Here is a 12832-nt window from a genome sequence, read left to right on the forward strand (position 1 = left end):
TTCTCGTGCCATGGTTTTCAGCTCCATCAGGTCCTTTAAGGACTTCTCTGCATTGGTTATTCTAGTTAGCCATTCATCTAATCTTTTTTCCAGGTTTTTAACTTCTTTGCAATGGGTTCCAATTTCCTCCTTTAGCTCAGAGAAGTTTGATCGTCTGAAGCCTTCTTCCCTCAACTCATCAAAGTCATTCTCCATCCAGCTTTGCTCCATTGCTGGTGAGGAGCTGCATTCCTTTGGAGGAGGAGAGGCACTCTGATTTTTAGAATTTTCAGTTTTTCTGTTCTGTTTTTTCTCCATCTTTGTGGTTTTATCTACTTTTGGTCTTTGATGATGGTGACGTACAGATGAGGTTTTGGTGTGGATGTCCTTTCTGTTTGTTAGTTTTCCTTCTAACAGTCAGGACCCTCAGCTGCAGGTCTGTTGGAGTTTACTGGAGGTCCACTCCAGACCCTGTTTGCCTGGGTATCAACAGTGGAGGTTGCAGAACAGCGAATATTGCTGAACAGCAAATGTTGCTGTCTGATCCTTCCTCTGGAGGTTTCATCTCAGAGGGGTACCCAGCCGTGTGAGGTGTCAGTCTGCCCCTACTGGGGGGTACCTCCCAGATAGGCTACTCGGGGGTCAGGAACCCACTTGAGGAGGCAGTCTGTCCGTTCTCAGATCTCAAACTCCGTGCTGGGAGAACCACTACTCTCTTCAAAGCTGTCAGACAGGGACATTAAAGTCTGCAGAGATTTCTGCTGCCTTTTGTTCAGCTATGCCCTGCACCCAGAGGTGGAGTCTACAGAGGCAGGCAGGCCTCCTTAAGCTGTGGTGGGCTCCACCCTGTTCGAGCTTCCTGGCTGCTTTGTTTACCTAATCAAGCCTGGGCAATGGCGGGTGCCCCTCCCCCTGCCTCGCTGCCACCTTGCAGTTCCATCTCAGACTGCTGTGCTAGCAATGAGTGAGGCTCCGTGGGTGTGGGACCCTCAAGCCATGCACGGGATATAATCTCCTGGTGCGCCGTTTGCTAAGACCACTGGAAAAGTGCAGTATTAGGGTGGGAGTGACCTGATTTTCCAGGTGCCATCTGTCACAGCTTTGCTTGGCTATGAAAGGGAATTCCCTGACCCCTTGCAATTCCCGGGTGAGGCGATGCCTCTCCCTGCTTTGGCTCACACTCAGTGCACTGCACTCACTGTCCTGCACCCACTGTCCGACAAGCCCCAGTGAGATGAACCCATTACCTCAGTTGGAAATGCAGAAATCACCTGTCTTCTGCGTCGCTCATGCTGGGAGCTGTAGACTGGAGCTGTTCCTATTCGGCCATCTTGGAACCGCCACTTTATCATTTTTAATTGTGTCTATTTGATTCTTCTCTCTTTTCTTCTTTATTAATCTGGCTTGCAGCCTATCTATTTTGTTAATCTTTTCAAAAAACAGCTCTGGGATTCATTGATTTTTTTGAAGGGTTTTTGTGTCTCTATCTCCTTCAGTTCTGCTCTGATCTTAGTTATTTCTTGTCTTCTGCTAGCTTTTGAATTTGTTTGCTCTAACTTCTCTAGTTCTTTCAATTGTGATGTTAGGGTGTCTATTTTAGATCTTTCCCACTTTCTGCTGTGGGCATTTAGTGCTATAAATTTCCTTCTAAACACTGCTTTAGCTGTGTCTCAGACATTCTGGTACGTTGTGTCTTTTTTCTCATTGGTTTCAAAGAACTTATTTATTTCTGCCTTAATTTCATTATTTACCCAGTAGTCATTCAGGCACAGATTGTTCAGTTTCCATGTAGTTGTGCGGTTTTGAATGAGTTTCTTAATCCTGAGTTCTAATTTGATTGCACTGTGGTCTGAGAGACTGTTACAATTGCCATTCTTTTGCATTTGCTGAGGAGTGTTTTACTTCTAATTATGTGGTCAATTTTAGAATAAGTGTGATGTGGTGCTGAGAAGAATATATATTCTGTTGATTTGGGGTGGAGAGTTCTGTAGATGTCTGTTAGGTTTACTTGATCCAGAGTGGAGTTTAAGTCCTGAATATCCTTATTAACCTTCTGTCTCATTGATCTGTCTAATATTGACAGTGAGATGTTAAAGTCTCCCATTATTATTGTGTGGAAGTCTAAGTCTCTTTGTAGGTCTCTAAGAACTTGCTTTATGAATCTGGGTGCTCCTGTATTGGGTGCATATATATTTAGGATAGTTAGCTCTTCTTGTTGCATTGATTCCTTTACCATTATATGGTGCCGTTCTTTGTCTTTTTTTATGTTTATTGGTTTAAAGTCTGTTTTATCAGAGACTAGGATTGCAACCCCTGGTTCTTTTGCTTTCCATTTGCTTGGTAAATATTCCTCCATCCCTTTATTTTGAGCCTATGTGTGTCTTTGCACATGAGATGGGTCTCCTGAATACAGCACACCAATGGGTCTTGACTGTTTATCCAATTTGCCAATATGTGTCTTTTAATTGGGGCATTTATCCCACTGTCTAACCACTCCCAATGAGAAGAGCCAGGTACCTCAGTTGGAAATAAAGAAATCACCTGCCTTCTGCATTGATCTCGCTGGGAGCTGCAGACCAGAGCTGTTGCTACTCTGCCATCTTGCCAGCCACCCTGTTTTAGTATTTTTAGAGAACGTTTCCAAAAGATTTGTAAATATATTTCTCTGAACAATTGTTATAAAGGATTCTCACAAGACCATTATACTTGTTTTCCAAAGAAACTACATGATATGTATATATGTATTAAATTGAATTAAATCATATAAACTACATGATATATATATGTATTAAATCAAGATTTCAGCTCAACTTATAGTCAAGTATGGAAAATGTTTAGGGATACATATTTCAGTGTATTCCCTTCTTTTAATGGTTACACAAAAATTAATAAACAAAAAAAGTGTTTCAATGACACACTTGTCAACAACTTCAAAATCTGTGGCAGAAAAAGTAAAAGGAACAGGAATCTTTCATTTATGAGATGAGAGTTTATGCTTTTAGAAATTACATAATGGTAATAAAAGAACTGATTTCTAGTTTTTCCTTATATTTGATAGTTCTATGACCAATAGAAATTATTTAGCATATTTCACCTTTTTTCTATGCTAATCTGTATGTCTCATAAAGGAGAGGTCAAATGAGGTGACATATGTGGCAGCACTTTGAAAACTGTAAAGCTCTATTTTAAAAATAAAAGATAAAACATTAGTATATGGACAGGGCAATCATAAACTATAAGCCAGAGGACAGTTCATCCATCTGATCAGGAAAATAGGTATCGTGGGCCCCCAGCCATGACACAGTCTTCCAAGAACCAATGCAATCACCCACAGAAGCATCAGCCAAACCCAGGCCTCAGAAATAACACCACACATCTACAACCATCTGATTTTTGACAAACCTGGCAGAAACAAGCAATGGGGAAAGGATTCCTTATTTAATAAATGGTGTTGGGAAAACTGGCTAGCCATATGCAGAAAGCTGAAACTGGATCCCTTCCTTACACCTTATACAAAAATTAATTCAAGATGGATTAAATACTTAAATGTTAGACCTAAACCCGTAAAAACCCTAGAATGTAAAAATTGTAAAAAAAAAAAAAAAAAGTGAAAATGCTAAAGTAAAATATTTACAAAGTGCAGCAAGAGGTTTCAACAGTAGTAAAGCATGGATCCGGTATTATTTTTGTTTAAAATAGATTGTTTGTAACAAAGAATAAATGCTCGAGGCAATAGATACCCCATTTACCCTGATATGATTATTACGCATTGCATACCTGTGTCAAAACATCTCATGTAACCAATAAATATTATACACCTACTCTGTACCCACAAAAATTAAAAATTAAAATTTAAAAATACATAAAAATAAAATTATGATAATAGCTTTAGATGATGGAATAAAGCATAGAAATTAAGTTTATGAAATAAATATTGGCTGTATTAACCTGATGCTAAAAGTTGGAATAAAAGAACACTCAATTTGTTATACAAAAATTCCAAAACATCTGTGTATTTCGTATTAGCAATGTCAATACTGTCTTCAAGGAAAATCATGAATTTTATTATTTACAGCACATTAAAAGGGGAAATCCACTAGACTAAGTGCATTTGACAACTCGGAGACTTGCATGTGCCACCTCATTTTTCAACTGCCTCTCCTTGCTGAGTCCCTGAAGCAGGCCTGCTGAGTATAGTTTAAGCCCACTGACTTAGACCCGTTCTGAAATAGAACTGGTTAATCTCATCGACTATTTTTAATATCTAAGAGAAAAAAATTAGGCTATAATTTAAGGGAAGTACAAATAACTTTATTGATCCATTGAGAAGATAGTTTATTTGAGAATGTAAGTCACATCTTCACAATGTCTGCTAAGACTGGCCTTTTGCAGCCTGCCATATGGATGGTACTTCTTCTAAAAGAAACATAAATCCAAGTCTAATGACTTGGTGAATTTTAACCTAGTTTAACAGTTGTTGAAATGTGTATTTTGGTTCAATAAAAAAATGGATAATAGATATAAGATACCAAAATCAGGTACTCAATCAGGATACAATTATTCAAAGAAAAGAGCTCCTGTGGAGCTGTGGAGTCTCTTCTTCTGAAATCCTTGGGGAAAGATCTATTTAATAATTCAATTTTTATAATTTTAGAAAGATAGTACAGGAGGCTGAGGCAGGAGAACCGCTTGAAGGGGAGGCGGAGGTTGAAGTGAGTTGCGATCATGCCACTGCACTCCACCCTGAGCAACAGAGTGAGACTCCATCTAAAAAAAATAAAAAAGAAAAGATAGTATACCATATGTTATATCACACCCTCAGTGAATATCATATATGAAGATTTCTGCAACAAAATGAATGTATATTCCCAAGAAGTGGGTTAAATAAGGTTTATAAAGATTATAAATAGCCTGATGTTAGGTATTGCTGTCAAATAATCATATCTGTGTATACATATAATTGTATATTGTATTATAGATATACACATGTATACATGCATACATTCTGTTCTATTTTCTAAGAGCTATTTAGATCTCAGAATTGTAGAGAAAGGATTGTAGACCAGTGGCTAAAAGCCACATATACAATACTGTCTATCTAGGTGGGAAAGAAAAATAAAATTAAAAGGATTTCTTATAAAAGAGAAGATCAAGACATGGGGGAAGTATCTCCTAAAGTCTAATGAGATAAGTTTCCACGGGCACTCTCAGGAGATTGATAGATGTTCTTTTCCTCAGACAGATATGGTGAACTGGTGCCTTGCTCTTGCCTGGAAAATTCAAAAGAGAAAGTAGGGGCTGTCTAGGAGAAGTAGCTGCATGGAGAGTCACCGACATTCCTAAAGTGTGTTGGGACAAAGGATGCCTGATTAGTTCTCATGGGCCACAAGTGGCCATGAGGTTCTTCTAGCTTTTAACCAGTAAAATCACCTGGTGGAGTGTATTCGTGATCTCTCTTGAAATCACCCAAAACTGTAGCTTAAAACAGCAATTTCTTATTTTCTCCCAGTTGTGAATTAACTAGGCAGCTCACCTGCCAATATCACCTGAGCCAGCACAGGAGGGCTCCATCAGTCAGCTGGCAGCATGGATGATGGGGAGAGGTTGGTGTAAAACATCCTCACTGACATTTCAGGAGCATTAATTGGAGTGACTAGAAGAACTGTGATGGCTGAGCCAGTCCCGCTGTCTATCCAAGTTGTTTTTCATCTCAGGCTTCCTTGCATAATGACAGAAGTATTCACATAATGTCATTCCCAACACATTCTATCATATTTAAGCAAGCCACAAAGCCAATCCAGATGCATAGCTTAATGAAGTGGATTCTGCCTCTTGATGAGGGGAGCTATAAAGAACTTGAGATCATCTTTAGTGTGCCACAGGTACACTAAGAAGCCACAAGCAAAGAAGAAGGGGAAGAAGAAAAGAGAAGGAGGAGGAGGAGAAGGAGGGTAAATTTAACTTTAAGTCAGATTCAAAGTTTGATTATCATATGGTGCTAACTACTTTTAATGGCAAAATTATAGCTGTATTTAAAAGGACCATAATTTTTTTCCAGAGATCTGTAAATATGCAGAGCTACCTGAGAGGAAATAATTGCCTCTGTAAGTAAATATTAAAGGGAAGATGAAAGACCAAAGTAAAGATATTTTCTGGGTGATTTCTATTGTTATTGATGTTATTGATCTTGCAAGTGGAGCTTCAATGTGTACTTTTGGTAGTGAGAGGTGCAATTCACACTCCATGAAATCTGTTGGTTCAATGTATTGATTTACTTTACCTGAAGAAATGGTGAAGCATGAGAGTACTAGATTGCCTACACACAGCAAATTATTCTAAAAATTATCTTTACCCCTGTCCTTCCCCAGAGTTTCACAGCTCATGGTTCTTTCTCACATCTTTCCTGTTTTCCTTTACAAACACTACAGTTCACTGGCTCTCGTCTAGACTCTCCTGTCCTTACAACTAGTATCTCCCTTTTTCTTCCAGAGATGGCTCCTTGCCAAGCATTCATTCACATACACACACATGTAACACATATAATGGAGAATCTACAGGTATTTCTTTGAAAAGAAAAATTTCTCCTGCATTAAATTTTGAAAGCTAGATCCCTAGGAAACAAATAAAATTGTTAAACTTTTTTTTTTGTTTACATCACAGGAAATACAATGAAAATAACAATATTTTGTGTTTTCTTTTTTAACTTTTAAGTTCAGCAGTACTAGTGCAGGTTTGTTACACAGATAAACTTTTGTCATGGGGGTTTGTCGTATGGATTATTTCATCATCCAGATATTCAGCCTAGCACCCATTAGTTATTTTTCCTGATCCTGTCTCTCCTCCCACCCTCCACCTTCTGACAGGCTCCCAGTGTCTGTTGTTCCCCTTTATGTGTCGAAGTGTTCTCATCATTTAGTTCCTACTTATAAGTGAGAACATGCAGTGTTTGGTTTTCTGTTTCTGATTAGTTTGCTAAGGATAATGGCCTCCAGCTCCATCCATGTCCTTGCAGAGGACATGTTCTTGTTTTTTCTTATGGCTCCATAGTATTCCATGGTGTATATGTAACACATTTTCTTTCTTCAGTCTATTGTTAATGGGCTTTTAGGTTGGTTCCATGTCTTTGCTATTGTGAATAGTCCTGCAATGAATATACACATGTATGTGTCTTTATAATAAAATTATTTATATACTTTTGGGTACATACTGAGTAATGGGATTGCAGGGTTGAATGGTATTTCTGTCTTTAGGTCTTTGAGGAATCACCACACTGTCTTCCACAATGGCTGAACTAATTTATACTCCCACCAACAGTATAAAAGCATTCCTTTTTCTCTACAACCTTGCCAGCATCTGTTATTTTTTGACTTTTTAATAATAGCCATTCTGATGGGTGTTAGACAGTATCTTGTAGTTTCGATTTGCACTTCTCTAATGATCAGTGATGTTGTTAAAATTAACCTGATGGTTATGAGCAGGATGGATTCAGGAAATATAATATATTTCCATATAACTATATGGAAATAATAGCAAGTGATAATTAACATAAGACGGAGAACCATGCTCTGCAGAAGAAAAATGATTAATGGCTATTCACAGTTAAGTTAAAAAAAAGGGCCTACTTTTAAAATATTATGATGTTCATGAGTAAATAGAATTAGAAGTTATATTCGCATCAATCAAAATCTCAGGAATTCAGGCTTTCTAGGACCTCAGTGTTGTGTGATAGATTAGGAAAAGATGGCAAGACTGAAATTTGCAGATGGTATCTCTATTATAAAATGTGTTAAGTAATTATCAAAATACTCCAGATGGGAAAAGCAAGATTCCAATGTGTTGAATCATCAAGATTGAATATCTACATTGATAAAAGTCAAGCTATTTATTTATTTATTTATTTATTATTTATTTATTTTAAAGTCTTTTTTCATAGACATTTATTCTTTGTTTAATCTAGGTTAGTTATCATACACATTTAAAATGGCTCAAATGTATAGAATAATGTCATATAAATCATTCAACATTTAATATGCTTTAGAAGTATTTATAGAACATTTGGTATATAATAGGAACTTTATTGGGTACTAAGAGACAGTCAGGAGACAGAAACAGGTCCTGCCTTTATATAGTGCACTATGGGATTCTTACCAAAGAAACCTAGAAAATTATTAAGCTCCATGATGAGCTATGATAGGAAAAATATAAGATGCAGTGTGGGCTCATAAGAGGGGAACCTAATTCATATTTCCCTAATTCAGGGAAGGAGTGAGAATCAGAAAAACTTCCAGGAGGAAGTGACTTTTGAATGAAAACTTTAAGATTCAACATTAGAAATATCAGTAATACAAATATAAAATAAATCATATTTCATTTCAAATGGGACAGTATGTGCAAATATCTGGCCATAATAAAAAATGTGGTACATTTTAAGAATTGAATCAGTGTGGAGAGAACAGGGAGATGTGGCAAGAGACAATGCTGGAGAAGTCTAAGTGAGCCATGTTGTGAAGTCAGGCTGAGATACCATTGCAAAGTTTGAAGCAAAGGGGTGATATAATTAGATTTGCAATTTTGAAATATCACTTTGGTTTCAAAGTGGAGGATAGAATGGAGAGAGCAATGAGAGGAAACTAGAGAACCATACCAGGCTGCTGCAAAAATCAAGGTAAAAGCCTCTAACAATCTGGACTCGGTAGCGACAGTGGGGAAATAAAAGGAAAGTGGAGAGACTCCAAAGATAATCGAGAAACAGACAGAATGGGGAATGATTGGCAGTGGGGATGACAGAAAGGGAAGAGGGGGTGGCGGACTCTGCCTGATTACTTTTTTTTTTTTTTTTTTTTTTTTTGAGGTGGAGTCTCGCTCTGTCTCCCAGGCTGGATTGCAGTGGCGCCATCTCGGCTCACTGCAAGCTCTGCCTCCCGGGTTCACGCCATTCTCCTGCCACAGCCTCCCGAGTAGCTGGGACTCCAGGCGCCCGCCACCACGCCCGGCTAATTGTTTTTATTTTTAGTAGAGACGGGGTTTCACCGGGTTAGCCAGGATGGTCTTGATCTTCTGACTTCGTGATCCACCTGCCTCGGCCTCCCAAAGTGCTGGGATTATAGGCGTGAGCCACCGCGTGCGGCCGATTACCTCTAATTTCTTTGAGCAGTAGAGGAGCAGCTTGTCTCTGGGATGATCCTACAAGTAGGGAGAGCAGGATGGCGAGTTTTCCAACACAGGCTTGAGGAGTGCAGTGAATGTTTTAGAGTGTCATCATGAAGAATGTGATCTAGGCCTCCCCACGAAAATATAAAAAGGCTATTGGTCAAATTTCATTGCCCGATTGAATGTGGAGACCAGATTCAGAATGGAACCAATAAAGGGACTGTGTTTTTTGGGGGGTTTTGTCTGTCTGTCTGTTTTACCATGCATTTATCCTCTTTACTCTGAAAACATGTTCCTCTTTCGTCAGTGATTCTTTCTCTATTTTTTAAATTAATAAAGAAAATTCCATAAAATTATAATGTACAACATGGTGTTATATATGTATACTTTGTGGAATGGCTAAATCAAACTATAATTACTTCACATGCTTATTTTTTGTAGTGAGAATGCTTAAAATCTACCATCATCATTTTTCAAATATATAAGACATTTGCTATTAGCTATAGTCACCATGTTGTACAATAGATCTCTAGAACTTATTCCTCCTGTCTACTGGAATTTTGTATCCTTTGACCAACATCACCTCAATCCCATCCCTTCAACCCTCTGTTGCCTCTAGACCCTAGTAAGCACCATTCTACTCTGTGTTTCTATGAATTTCCCTATTTCAGATTCTGCATACACATGCGATCATGCAGCACAGTCAGCCTTCCATATCTGTGAGTTCCCCATTCATGCAATTAGTAATCCACAGACCAAAATATTTGGAAAAAATATATATGTGTATATACATATGGTTACATCTGTACTGAACATATACAATCTTCTTTCCTTGTCATCATTCCCTAAACAATACAGGATAACAATTTACATAGCTTTTAGATGGTGTTTGGCATTATAAATAATCTAATGATGATTTAAAATATATGGGAGGCTTTGCATAGGTTATATGCAAATACTAAGCCAATTTATATAAGAAACTTGAGCGTCTGTGGATTCTGGTGTCCACAGGGGTTCCTGGAATCAATCCCCCATGGATACCGAGGGATGACTGTATTTTGTCTACTTTGTATATGGATAAAGGAAATGTGCTACATATACACAATGAATACTATTAAATGATAACTTTCTTAATGAATGGCATCACCAACCATGCAACTGTCCAAGCCAGAAACATGAGATCATCCAGGACTCAAATCCTTACTTTCTACCTCCTTAATATTCCTCAAATGCATCTACATCCCTGCAATTCTACTGACTCTACTTTGTTATGGGACACCTTTAGCACAACCTGGATTCTTATAACAGTTTCATCCTAGAGTTTGCCATTAGCCTTATTCTCTCTAGTGTTATAAGGTAACCCTTTACCTCCAGCACACGTGGCTGCTTGCGACTATTACTGTCATTCCATATGGGATCATTACAGTTAAAGGAGGTAATAAGTGCTCCTTAGAGAAAGTTTGAGAGTCCACTTTCTCCCTCTAACACTTACTATTACTCACTTCTCTCTCATCAATCAGTTATCCATGTCGTGACCTGCTTAAGAAGAGGAAGGACTAAAGTAGAATAAGGCAATGAGAGTTGGAGCTAGACCCATTGCTGAGTATGAGTCACAAAAATTTCTTGCTAATTTTTGCTATTTTACAGAAGCCACAGGCAGAAGTGACTGGAGAAAGTACTCAATATGCTGAATATTGAGTCAACTGGGAAGCCCAACCAAAAAGACGCATGCAGGGACACCATGGGGAGCAGAGGAAAGTGCCTGCCTGGGCTTTAAAGGACAACTTGAAAGCAGAGAGCTATGCCTAGATGTGCCCGAGTTCAATTTTATGATATCAGCTAAGTCTTTGGTAGTTTGTGGTGAATACGTCTTTATTAGTCTCCTCACATGACTTCTGTTTGTCAGACACATTGCTCTATCGTGAGAATTCAAATATGAGTAAGACACTGTCCCTGCCATCACAGACTTGGTGGAGAGGAAGCTGCAAAAGAGTCAATTCTTGTAGATTCTGCAAAAATATTACAATAGAAAAAAAAATACAGCCATGCTTTGTTTTACTGCACTTCACTTTACTGCCTTTCACACGGTTTACAAATTAAAGGTTTGTGGCAACCCTGCTTCTAGCAAGTCTATTGACACCATTTTTCCATCAGCATGTGCTCACTTCCTGTCTGTGTCATATTTTAGTAATTTTTGCAATATTTCAAAAAACTTTATTGTCATTATATCCATTTTGGTAATCTGTAATCTGAGGATCTTTGATATTAACATTTTAATTGTATTGGGGTGCCATAAACCACACCCATAAAAGATCGTGAATTAATTGATAAATATTGTGTGTGTTCTGACCATCCCACCAAAGGGCTATTCCCCCATTTCTCTTGCTTTATATTTGGTAGTCTGGAATGGAACACACAGTATGTCAGAGGTATGCCTATAATGTCCAAGCTGAATCCTAAATGATTATTAAGGATTAGTAACTTTTTATCATGAACCTCATGTACCCCATCCATAAAAAATATGCATTTATGAATTATATACATGCATTACCATCAACAATTAATGGATAATAAAACACAAATTACACACAAATAGTGAGGTTAATTGTTAAGAATACTATATATATATATGTATTTATATATATATATATAAAATCAGGACCAAAAAAGTGACAAATACACATGTGATCATTCTGCAGGTAATAATATAGGAACGGCATTCATAAACCAAATTATCAGTTGGTTGGAAGTGAATACAGATATTCACACCTGCCTTATTTTTCCATACTAAATGACACCATTTTCCCATATCTTAAAACACAGAATGTGAAAAGACAAATTGTAACTTAAATAAATATTATATGTAACAACTTATTCTAATCTTTTTGAGAACTTCTAGTTTCCTGGCTAATATATTGTCTAATTGTCTGTGTTTTGTGTGACTAGAAAACAAAGCTCATACAATAGTTGATATGTCAGTTTCGTTCTTTTTTGTCACTTGCTTGTTCTTGCAAAAATAGTATTAAATTGTCTTCAGTTTACAGTTTCTATTTAGAAAACCCTTTATGAGCTTTCCCCATTTTGTAAGGATCAATTTATTTAGAATAAGAGTATAACCCATAAATCCACTTAACTGGGCATGCATAAGCTACAAACATTGCCTTGCAGAGTGCTAACAAGAAAGAGGCTTCTGCCATGCCCTTTCCCCATTGTGGAACTTCCTCTCTTTTTCAAAATCCCTCAAGGGCATCAGTACTTAGTCAGAGTAAACATTTATAACGTTTTACTCATTCTTACTTCATAGACAGAAATGCATAAATAAGAACTGCATATTTTCTTCCCACTTTTTGATGGATCACCCTGTGCAAACCCTGTGATACACAGCATGAAACCATTATGGTACAATTTAGCCAGGCATTGGACAAAGAAAGCAGGGAACGCAAAGTTCCTGAGGCAAGAGGGAACGTAGTCTTTTTGAAGAAGCACTACACTGTGAGCTTTGGCGTCAGAGCTCCTGGTCTTTGTTTGGGCTGTTGCTGTGAACAAGATATTTGCATTGTCACTGTGTTAGTTTTGTGTCAATAAATGAGAGTGATAGTGTTTATTTGATAGTGTTAAGGTGGCATTTAATAATAATAATGTAGCAAACTAGTAAATTGGAATATTAATCCATGTTATTTTCTTTTTCTGAATTCCTTATATG

At 37.6% G+C, this 12832-nt stretch overlaps 1 long non-coding RNA gene across 1 annotated transcript in view; it reads right to left on the minus strand.

Moving 5' to 3' along the window:
* Positions 1-2780: 2780 nt before the first annotated feature.
* The window catches only part of LOC117975786 (uncharacterized), a 121594-nt gene continuing 111542 nt past the window's right edge, over positions 2781-12832 (minus strand). Inside the window, exon 5 of the long non-coding RNA XR_008620824.2 lies at positions 2781-4746. This is a non-coding gene — a long non-coding RNA (uncharacterized LOC117975786). The remainder of the gene's footprint in view (positions 4747-12832) is intronic.

This window comes from Pan paniscus, chromosome 15, assembly GCF_029289425.2.
Source record: "Pan paniscus chromosome 15, NHGRI_mPanPan1-v2.0_pri, whole genome shotgun sequence".
Classification (NCBI taxonomy): Eukaryota; Metazoa; Chordata; class Mammalia; order Primates; family Hominidae; genus Pan; species Pan paniscus.